The sequence below is a fragment of the Nematostella vectensis genome, chromosome 2, assembly GCF_932526225.1.
Source record: "Nematostella vectensis chromosome 2, jaNemVect1.1, whole genome shotgun sequence".
NCBI lineage: Eukaryota > Metazoa > Cnidaria > Anthozoa > Actiniaria > Edwardsiidae > Nematostella > Nematostella vectensis.
The window spans coordinates 1,445,061-1,455,469 of NC_064035.1; the positions used below are offsets into that span (position 1 = coordinate 1,445,061).

At 37.9% G+C, this 10,409-nt stretch overlaps 2 long non-coding RNA genes across 2 annotated transcripts; one reads left to right on the plus strand and one right to left on the minus strand.

Annotated features, from left to right (window-relative positions):
- Nucleotides 1–1,182: 1,182 nt before the first annotated feature.
- Nucleotides 1,183–9,043, minus strand: LOC5518277. The gene is made up of 4 exons (XR_004290236.1): nucleotides 8,735–9,043; nucleotides 6,542–6,635; nucleotides 3,431–3,735; nucleotides 1,183–1,379 (listed from the first exon to the last, which is right to left on the minus strand). It is a non-coding gene; the product is annotated as an uncharacterized LOC5518277 (long non-coding RNA).
- LOC116601972 lies at nucleotides 1,759–2,669 on the plus strand. The gene is made up of 2 exons (XR_004290237.1): nucleotides 1,759–2,076; nucleotides 2,205–2,669. It is a non-coding gene; the product is annotated as an uncharacterized LOC116601972 (long non-coding RNA).
- Nucleotides 9,044–10,409: the final 1,366 nt, after the last annotated feature.

Consider the following 10,409-nt stretch of genomic DNA (forward strand, 5'->3'; position numbering starts at 1 on the left):
TGAAAAAAAAAATCATATCTTTGGTATTGTTTTTATTACAAATCCCTGTGCTAACAAACAAACAAAAATAGGTAAAAAATATTAAGCACAATATCACTGTTATCGATAAGGTAGATTAGGGTGAAAATGCTTGAGGTATTCTTTTGAATGCTTCGGGACTTACTATATGCTATCGAACCATTGGCATAGTATCTTGGCCTTATAGCACTAATAAGGTTCGGCATGGAGCTCACCATGCAGTTATCTAGATATGGAAAAGATTTTATCGGCCAGTTAAGCAATAGTTTGCAGTTAGATTTCTGGGGCAGTATTTTTCGCAAAATTCTAGATCACGGAAGGCGAAGCCAAAAAAATAGTTTATATTGACAAAAAGATAAGCAAACAGCAAGAGCGAACCAGGTAACCTGTATGGTTATTTTGTCCTGCTATCTTATCCTCACGATTTTAAAGAAAATGTAGCGGCATGATCCTGAAAACGGTTTTTACGATACAATACAGGTTTGTTTTGCCAAATTAACAATAGATCTTTAGATCTTCGAACGGTCGCTAGTTTTTTTTTTTTAGTAGCTCACAGCGAACACTCGCTGGAAGTAACTGTTTTTATTACATTTCCTCAATTACAGATTGTTTTACTTTATTTGTCGACAACTGAGGCTGACAAAAATACCACATTAGTGCCGGATATGAAACTAAAGTCATTCCCCTTGTCTGATCGCATTTCCTACCGTCAAGCGACTTCCTTGGGGGAAATCGAATCCGCCAACCCAAAACGAACATTTTCGCACTTTAAATTAAGCTGGAATGACGGATTATACCGAATTTCCTTCGAAAGAATGCCTTAGGTGAAAGCCTTCGTGAGCTGAGTGTTATCTTATCCTATTAGAAAAAGTCACTTCTTGTCATATCGGAGACTATGTATCATTGATAACTTTTTGCGAAAAAAAAATCTCGTAACTTTGGTATTCGGCAAGGGGTTTTTGCTAATTGGGTAATAAAACATTGTTTAGCTTCATTGTTATTTCAAGTGCTTCTATCAACCACAAATCGTACTTGGTAAAATTGTAAAATAAGACAGTTTTCTATTAAATCACGGCTTTCGTGGGCTGTCAAATTCATGTAAGCCTTAAATCGATAAAACAAAAATCCACAAAGAAAATGGACATTAATACAAAAAGAACACCATTGATATTAATTGTACATTTTAATGTATACAGTACAGTTGAAATAAAGATCGATGCATTTGGAAACAGGTGTCTTTCATTCGCGCAAATATTGTGCGCTGCAATATCAGCTCATTCAGTCTTCAGTTGATCCGACCCCAGTGTTCGTTGATGCTCTTTGTGGTAGATATGGCATATTTCATGTTTGTTTTAAAAATTCTGCAAAGATATGATAAAAAAAGCATTATTTTCACACATGTAACAGTGCAATATGAGTAATTAATAAGATTCGGTATGTATTTCTAGTAGTCACATTACAGGGAAAAAAAAGTCTTGTTCCGGCTAAAATTGGTTATGGCCAAGACTCAACTTTGTCATGAAGATTCACCACTTAATTATGAAGGCATAGAATAAAACGAGAATTCTAGCAGGTATTAAAGTTCTGAAAGATAGCATTTTAATCGGGAAATGCGTGGGTATTTTTCTCATTATATTTTAACTTATACCGGAAATTTAATTGTGACTACCCAAAGTGTTCAAAGGTAGTCGCTGCACGTCACGTAAGAGAAAAAAGTAATATACCGCAGACAATGTACTGACTAAGTGCTGAGCCTTTTAAAAGGCTGCAAGAATGTTATCACATTCATGAAACATAAACTCTAACCAGAAACGACACGTCATTACTGTTAAGTTCACTTTAGTTCTTTCCTATCGATTCTCTCGACTTGTTGCCTCTGAGGCATGCTCCCCGCCTCATCACAATAATCCTTCGGTTGATGAAAGCAAGCATGACATGAAATGATCACTCACGTTCGTTGACGCCTGTTTTCGCATGGTATCGATCTATTTACAAAGTGGCAGAAGGGCAGTTTTCACACGCACTATCTTTATTGGCCAGCAAAAAATTACTACTACTGTACGTTTATTAATAATTTTAATATTTCATTTGTTACACAGTGAGATTATTTTCATTGTGTATCTTTATCTTATTACCGATTATCTACTACCTCTACTAAGTCTCGACCATATCTTATTCTCTTTCAGTACGTTTTTTTCCCACATGGCAACTAAATTTAATATTATCGATATTACGCAAACGATCGAAGCCGAGTGCGCTCCGAATATTCCCCGAGTGCCGGTCGCGCCCCCAATGGTCGAGGGAGAAAGAGTACCAACGAGCATGCGCCTGTAAGTCACGTGTTCATGTTGATGTTCCTGAGTCCACAGAACATTGAAAACTGCCGTTATATTGAAAACTGCCGTTATATTGAAAACTGCCGTTACATTGAAAACTGCCGTTATATTGAAAACTGCCGTTATATTGAAAACTGCCGTTATATTGAAAACTGCCGTTATATTGAAAACTGCAGGTATATTGAAAACTGTCGTTATATTGAAAACTGCCGTTATATTGAAAACGCGCTTCGTAAACGTTGAAGCAGAAGTGATTAATTAAAGAAGTCACATGCTTAGAACGCAAAGGTAAACACGAATAAAATGAGCGGATATGTATTTTTTCTTCATGAATGTGCCGTTTTTACATGTACCTTAACATGTTAAGGTCAAGCGTTACATGAATAATTCGATTGTTTGGGAAAAAAAGGTATTATTTCTTTTTCTCAAACTGTTTGTATTCATTTTAGCGTCACTCTTTGTCAAACCCCAGTACCCCCTCCCCTCCCCTTTAACCCACAGACCTTCAACCCCCCCCCCCCCCGCGCGCCTTCCCATAGACCCCCCAGCCACGACCGATGCCCCTACGATATCAAACATCAATCCTCGAGAATTTGGCCCAGATGGATAAAAACCATGTCCAGTCTTACCATTTCCCCAAGCTAGTTTGAAGATATTAGAGAGATATAAGAGAGCAGATATGTCACGTTTGAAATCACCTCCTAGTTGTAGTTGTTCATTTGCGTGCAATATAGAATTAGCTGAGAAAGAACGGGTTGTACAAAGTCTGGGTAAGTCCTTTTGTGACTGCTCATGTGAACATTACACAAACGGCTTCCCCCAATGAAACAGGTCGCCCTTGTAGAGCTTTTTCCGTGGCGTTTAATGCGAGCCTTTGTATTTACCGTGGTGTTTTATTAGAGCCTTTCATTTACCGTGGTGTTTAATGCGAGCCTTTGACAAATAGCTAAGAGATTGTCTTCAACAAATTGCCTATGTCATTTTTCATAAACAACTAGAGATTGTCTTCAACAAACAGCTAGACCAAATTGTCCGTGTAAACGGAGCTTTACTTTGGCGAGTCACGTGGCCCTTACCTGAATGATTACGTCATTGCCGAAACTCACGACGTCTGTCCAACTCCCTCTTTCTCTCTTCCATCAGCTCTTTCAACAGCATATCCACTCTCCTCGGCTTCGTCTCTTCCTCTTTGTAGTCGATGCTCTCTGTGCTCGGCTGGTCATCGAATGATTCGGATATACGACCCGTTCGGCTGAGCTTCACCATCTCGCGACGACCTAATCTGAAGTGCGCATGCGCCATATCGGAGACGAGTAGAAGTGCTAGGCACGCCGCCAAAAGGATCATGAGGAACCTTCTTGTTTCCATTGTGTAGAGTTGTCTGAAAAAGATTCAGTTACGTGGGTCAAATTTGGGACAACATGTTTATGTTTTCTATTTGCTGGCGTTTAGTTCAAAGCTAGATTTGTTTTAAGAAAATCTGCAATATCGTCGTTACCGTTGAGGTCGGTTACGAGCCCCCCCCCCCCCCCCCCCACTATCTCCTACTCGCTAAGAGCACCTCCCGTTGGCTTGTCGCCGAAGGCCACAATTTTGTAGCCGGGAGTATCAATGTAATGCTGCTGAATAAAACCCGTATCTTATTTTGTACTGCGATGGGCTCAATAAACAGAAATTGTTAAAACAATATCGCATGATTCTGTGACTGTGTTATGAGACTATTTGCCAATATCTCATAAATATGTGTTCTAGAAAGTTCTACGATGGTTCGCACCTGTTTTCAATATTGACCTTCGTCACCTTTTCACTGTTCATCCTGAATACTAAGTATGCACCTGCTAGTCAGAGGCTAGTCATACAGGTCATGCGCAGTGTTACTTATTCCAAAACCAGTTTAGCGTTTACTCAAGATAAACATCTAATTTCCAGATATGTCAAACGTATTCCTCAGCCTCATTCCTCTATAGTATTTTATATGATTATTGTTTCGAGTCAATTAACTGTTATTCTAGCATCGACGGACTCTCGCTTTAGTAATCATCATTTCTGAAATTGTACCTTTTCCTTAGATCAACATTAATTTGCAATTCTTGCATCACCTTCGTTAGAGCAGTCAAACTAGTTTTTGGCTGAATTATTAATTAGTTAGTATAAATAGGAGTTTACTGTAAAACATATTGTACTTGTGATAACGATAGCTTGCTGCGGAGGCTATCGAGTAAGTTCTGTTGGCTTCGTGAAGACAATCCCTAGTCAAGGAAGAGGTCTAGTAAGGATTCCCTTCTATCAGCCTCACCTTCTGAGAATCGTCTGATCGTTGTCTCCTAGAACGAGCTCGAATACCTCCCTGCTCGCTAAGCGTGGTTGCTTTTACAATAAAGTTGTTGGTGAGGATACAGAAGCTACCTAGTAAACGATCCCGGAGAAACCCCTGTTTATTACAACTGTATCACACAGATACCTTAAGATCACGCAAAAACGCCCAAGAGCAAGAACAGATTTTTGAGCATCAACCAATTCAGACCGAGGCAGAAATAATCTAGCCCAAATATATTCGTATTCTTTTATTTCAAGGCCTCGTCTACAAATTGCATGTAATCCTCAAGTCATAACGGTGTAATATATTCTTGCGCACAGAACAGTAAGCTCTGTTTCCAGTGGACGTCGGCGCTTTTACAGTCCTCCGCCCTGCTAACAGGTTGGTGGAGACACGTACTGCGGGCTCACAGTAACAGCGGGTAATTGAGCTTAACAAATCAGAGACTGATGGGAAAGAGCCAGCCGTCCGACGCGAAAACCCAAACCAAGCGTCTTTTGTCAACAGCATTCAATGCGCTCAATTTACACATTTTTCTAAAACCAGAATGTCTTACTTCCGCTTTTACTGTCTTTAGCATTGGGTGTCTATTGAAATACCAGATGGTCTTCATACCTCAGTCAAAATAACAGCAAGACAGGCGTTCTAGCAGAGACAAAATACTAGAACCGACATACTAAAAACGCATCTTTGTTTATGGGAGATTTTAGGAAATACAACACCATGGGTATACAGAGCCAACTGTTTTACTTGGCAATGATAACTATACAAGAATGTTTTGGCCTCTGTTTGTGTTTAAAAAAAAGACTATGCGAGGTATTCTAACTGCTTCCTGATTGGCACACAAATATAGATATTTATCCACCCACATTTAAAAAACAGAAGTCCTTCTGCCCCTCTCTTTGATAAAACCGCCAACATCCGACGATACTTGCCTTTTAGCTCGTGTGCCTTTTTAAAATTTCATCTAGCGGTGTAGTAATTTCATCTAATTTATTTTGTGCGCACTTTCTTTTTCACGAGTATCCGACGAAGCGCTAGCTTTTTGCCTCTTAACCTTTTAATGGGACTTAGCTCGTTGTCTTTGATTTGCCTCTATGCCCTCTATAAAAATTTAAGTCAATTAAAGTAACAAAGTGCGACAAATCAACAGTAAATGTTACTTCGTGAAGTTCTCGGAAAATCTTAGTGGAGATAATAAGTGTCGGGATTTTTTCATTTAGGAAATAAACAGCTAATGACTCGCATTGAACTCAATGTCTACAAATGTCATGCCATATTTATAGGTTTACAAGCACTGGTTTGAACTGTGATGAATTTCGAGCAAATTACGTTAAGTGCTATGATTTGTCGGAGGCGTATGAATGAAATTGACAACAAAGAGATTAAAATCAATTTACGACAAGTGATCCGTTGCTATCTACCGGCTTGGAGAAAGAGTGTTAAACTTGTACTCATGTATTTAAAAGGACATTAACTTCTCGATTTGAGGAACTAGTAAAATCCGATTTTGTGGCTGATAAATTTAGACACCAAGCACCGAAATTCGCATGTTCGACGAGCTTTCGTGTATAAAATGATAACTGAAGAATGGACAAAGAGGCAAGAAGGTTTATAAAAAAGATTTAACAGCAAAGTTGTAACTGTTGAAAACAGTCACAAAGTGTGCAGCCAAAGAAATTTCAATTCCTTATTTCTTTGAACTAAAAAATGCATAAGATTTAATTCACGATACAGTAAAAAAAAGCATTCTAAAAAGAAATGTATGATTGGATTAAACATTTAAAGTGTCCTATAGGAAAAACATCAGTATTTATTACAGGGCTGTTTGTAACGAAAGGAGAGAGTGGCCGAGAGTTGTATGCCATACCTGTAGGGCGGCGATCGTCCTCCGAGAGCGCTTGCTGAAAACTGTGCTCAGGTATGTTTGACAGGATCTTTTTATAGAAATCCCCAGCTAAGTACTAGAAATAGCATAAATGATTCATTCACACAAAGCTTTAAAAGCGTCTGATATCCATAATGAATGGTGCAAAGTATATTTGACTAAACTGTTATGGGGATGGTTAGCAGAGGAAATAGCCCAGGGGGAGCATAGCCATATAGGGAACACAAAGAGTTCGCATGCCCTACTTTGTCTTCGTGCGCTGCTACGGGTTTTCTCGAGACCAGAAATGTGTAACCTTAGGATTATCATGATATGTAGATTTGACCATGTTTGAAAAGAGGGTGATGATAGAAACGTAGAACGCATTTGCGAGTTTTCTAGAAGCGCGCACATGAATATGGATTTGGTGGGATCCACTTTACTTCCAAAATCCACTTGCTTTTTTGTTCTATTAACGGGACCGGAACGTTACACCTTCAATTACACCAAATAGCAATAGCGAGAAAATTATCACTGGAGCGGATAAATTGAAAGCCATCATCACCTGACGCGTGGCCTTGGCGCTTTTTGGACCGATTAGAAATGATTTCATGGTGCAATGTTCACGATATGAGCGGGAAAACGTTATGGGAGCCGCAGGCGAATAATTTATATAACGTTTATAGCTCGGGCCATATCACACCACACAAGATCGTTACTTTGGAATCTGTACCAATACTTTAGTAATCGAATTTTGTGTACCTTTTAGGATAATAGATACTAGTCTTTTATTAGTCAAATAAAGAGTTTTAAAGAAATGTGCGAGTGTTTAGACCTAAGTTTAGTACTTTCTTAGTGTTGTGTTACTTCGTTTGGCAACACTCTTCTTCACGAAGAAGCAAGCAATCATAAACATGATCGATTAATTGATCTGAAATTGCGAAACCAAGTAATTTAGCAGAGACAAGCACCACACATAATAAATACACTATCGTGCCGCGTAAAACACCCCGGCATACGTACAGCTGTGACTTGTGAATGATACTTGAGGACTTTACTAAAGTCTTATCCAAAGGAAGAGAGAGAGTCTGTCAATCTCGATATCTCGTACGTTCCTTGTTTTGCAGTTTTGTCAAGTTCATGAAATTTTTAAACAAGAAATTAAGAAAAAAGGCAGCATGTACAAACTATTAATTTATATATCATTATGAATAAAACTGGAATATAGAAAAGCTTTACGTGGGGATGGACGATTTCATATGAATGTTCAGTCGCTCTTGCACGCTTAGTTACCTAAGGGGATTTGTTTCGCACTTCTGCGTTGACAAAAGCATAAAAATATTTAAAACTTCCACCATTTATAAGACAAACAAACAAATACACTTTTAGCATTATTATATTTAAAAAAAGATGTTTTCAGCTAACATTACTCAAAGGGAATAAAGATCAATAATAAAGATTTTTTACTCGCCATTAGATCAATGTTGAAATTAAAAATGTATTGAATATTAACGATACAAAATAATATTTAAAAAGAGTCCTATCATTGCGAGATATCGGCAAGCTGAGGGAATTTGTTGTCGTAACTTGAATAACGTTAGGAAAGAACAAGATCGATTAGAAACGAGTTTCCAGTAGGAATATTTATGAAAATTCCACCCATCATATGGCTAACGAATGTAAGAGAAAACTGCTGAATTCAACTGAAAGAAGGTAGATAGCCCAGTGGTAAGGACTATTTTGACAAGAATCATTTGAAAAACAAATATTTTTATCAAAAGCTCTAACACTTACACGTATTCTGAAAACTTGTGAATAATATTCTGGCTACATGCTAGCAAACTATGATCCAAAATGGAGTCAAAATTTCGCCGTTACTCGAAAATCTCTCTTCAACAGTACTAGATTAGAGACTCTAATCCAGATAAATGGCAGACTAAGGACGCTAACTCCTGGACACACCTTGCTTCTCGTTGTTGTTTCCGGATAAAAGCGAGGTGGTGATTCGTGAAATGCGTGCTTTGGCTAGTAATCCAAGGATAACCATTTCTTCTTTATAAGGATTGAAAAGTGCCTTTTAAGGCTGGAAGTGGAGTTGAACTCTTAAAAATCAAATAGAAAGCAAACTTTTTCAAACAGTGATTCATATTCGCGTATTGGCCTGAAAATATTTTTAAATGATTCGTCTGTACTTACGAGAACAATCTGTTTTCAAGGTTCCCTCTCCTTGGTTGGCGCTTTCTCTGTCGTCTGATGGAGCACTACGAGAATCGGTGGTTAATAACGCTACCACCGGAAAAAAAACATCAAAACTTATAACAGCAGGGTGCCAGAAGAAAACAGAAACTGGTGAAAAAGCTCAATAACCAATCTCTGTTTGTTGTCCGATCGAGTGGGCTAGGAGTGATGATTCACTCTTCTTCGCGGGGAGTGTTCATTGCACTCATGCAGCTGCCCGATAGTTTACCGAAATAAACGCCAAGGAACCCAACAAACTGTCAACGAAAAAAGGCCATGCAACTGTTAAATCACGGGAAAGACGATCAATTATAATGCCTTATATTTCAATGTTATATTTATTCAAAACTTTAAACAATTACCCAAGTTGTGCACTTAATGCAATATTTGTTCTCTTCAAATTATGATGTAAACGTTTTTAAGAAATATTTACTATCACATCCAGAATCTTCTATATTGAGCACGTTTGCTGTTTCTATTTTTTTCCTTTTTTTCCATTGGAAAAGAACTTTTAACTTCATAACCAACGTAAAGCATCTCCACTAAAATTTCTAAGGAAATAAGAAAATTCCGATTCCTCCTGATTAAATAAAAAATAGCGTAATTAGAGGATTGTTTGGATAACTTTTTGACGGAGTGATGTCGGCGTCCGTTCATTGATAACGAAGTCAATAACGCAAATGAAGCTTCAAGGAGGTTGACATGAGCAGTGGCATTCCACCGGCGTTAAAATTGAGTTTTATTTATTTATGTAATTACTAGCGGTCGACTCTAACAGTTTAGCTTTCCGCGGGGTCACTGTGTTTATTAGATTACTCCCACTGCGCTACGATACATTATGCTAAATATGATATATATTTTTTGCGCGCTTTCCTTAGATATTATTTCTCGAAATATGGATACCATGGCGGTATTATTATGCTCAATGCTCCAACTACAGTTTTATGATCAATATTATGCCGGTATAATGTATTTAGCCCGCACCATGTAAACAATCCCTTATTACTTTTGAACTAAAATCTTCCTTTAATAACACGTGTGGAAACTTTCTTATAATCCAGCTTTTTGGGGACCTTTACATTTTCAAAGCAAACCTACTCATACGAATGGCCTTTTCGCAAGTCCCAGCACAATAAACCTACTCATACGAATGGCCTTTTCGCAAGTCCCAGCACAATGAATAAAGTTAATGAGGGGACAGAAAATTAGGTTTAAGTACCACGACTAAACAACTCATTTGAAATTGTGAAATTGAAGAGGCTGCATATATGCCCTGCTTATATCGTTTAGATTTTACGTGTTAACCTATGACAATTAGTACAATTTCCATCTAGTTATTTTAAAGTATCTTGAATTTGATTTTTCATTGTGAGTTCGTAGTTGTGTATTCTTTTAATTCTCTTTGAGATGTGGCAAACATGTATGTGTATTGATGAAAAACGACTTAAAAGTTACCTACGAATCAGATAGCCATTAGCAGTATAAACGAGGATCCATGCTTCAAATTACTATAGATTTCGTTAGTGGCCGCAGATGTTTGCACCGACAAATAATGAAATCATAACACTTTTGTCACAATTACTTCTTGTTCCGAGACACCTAAAGCGAGTGGGACTCAAATAATGAAATGCCA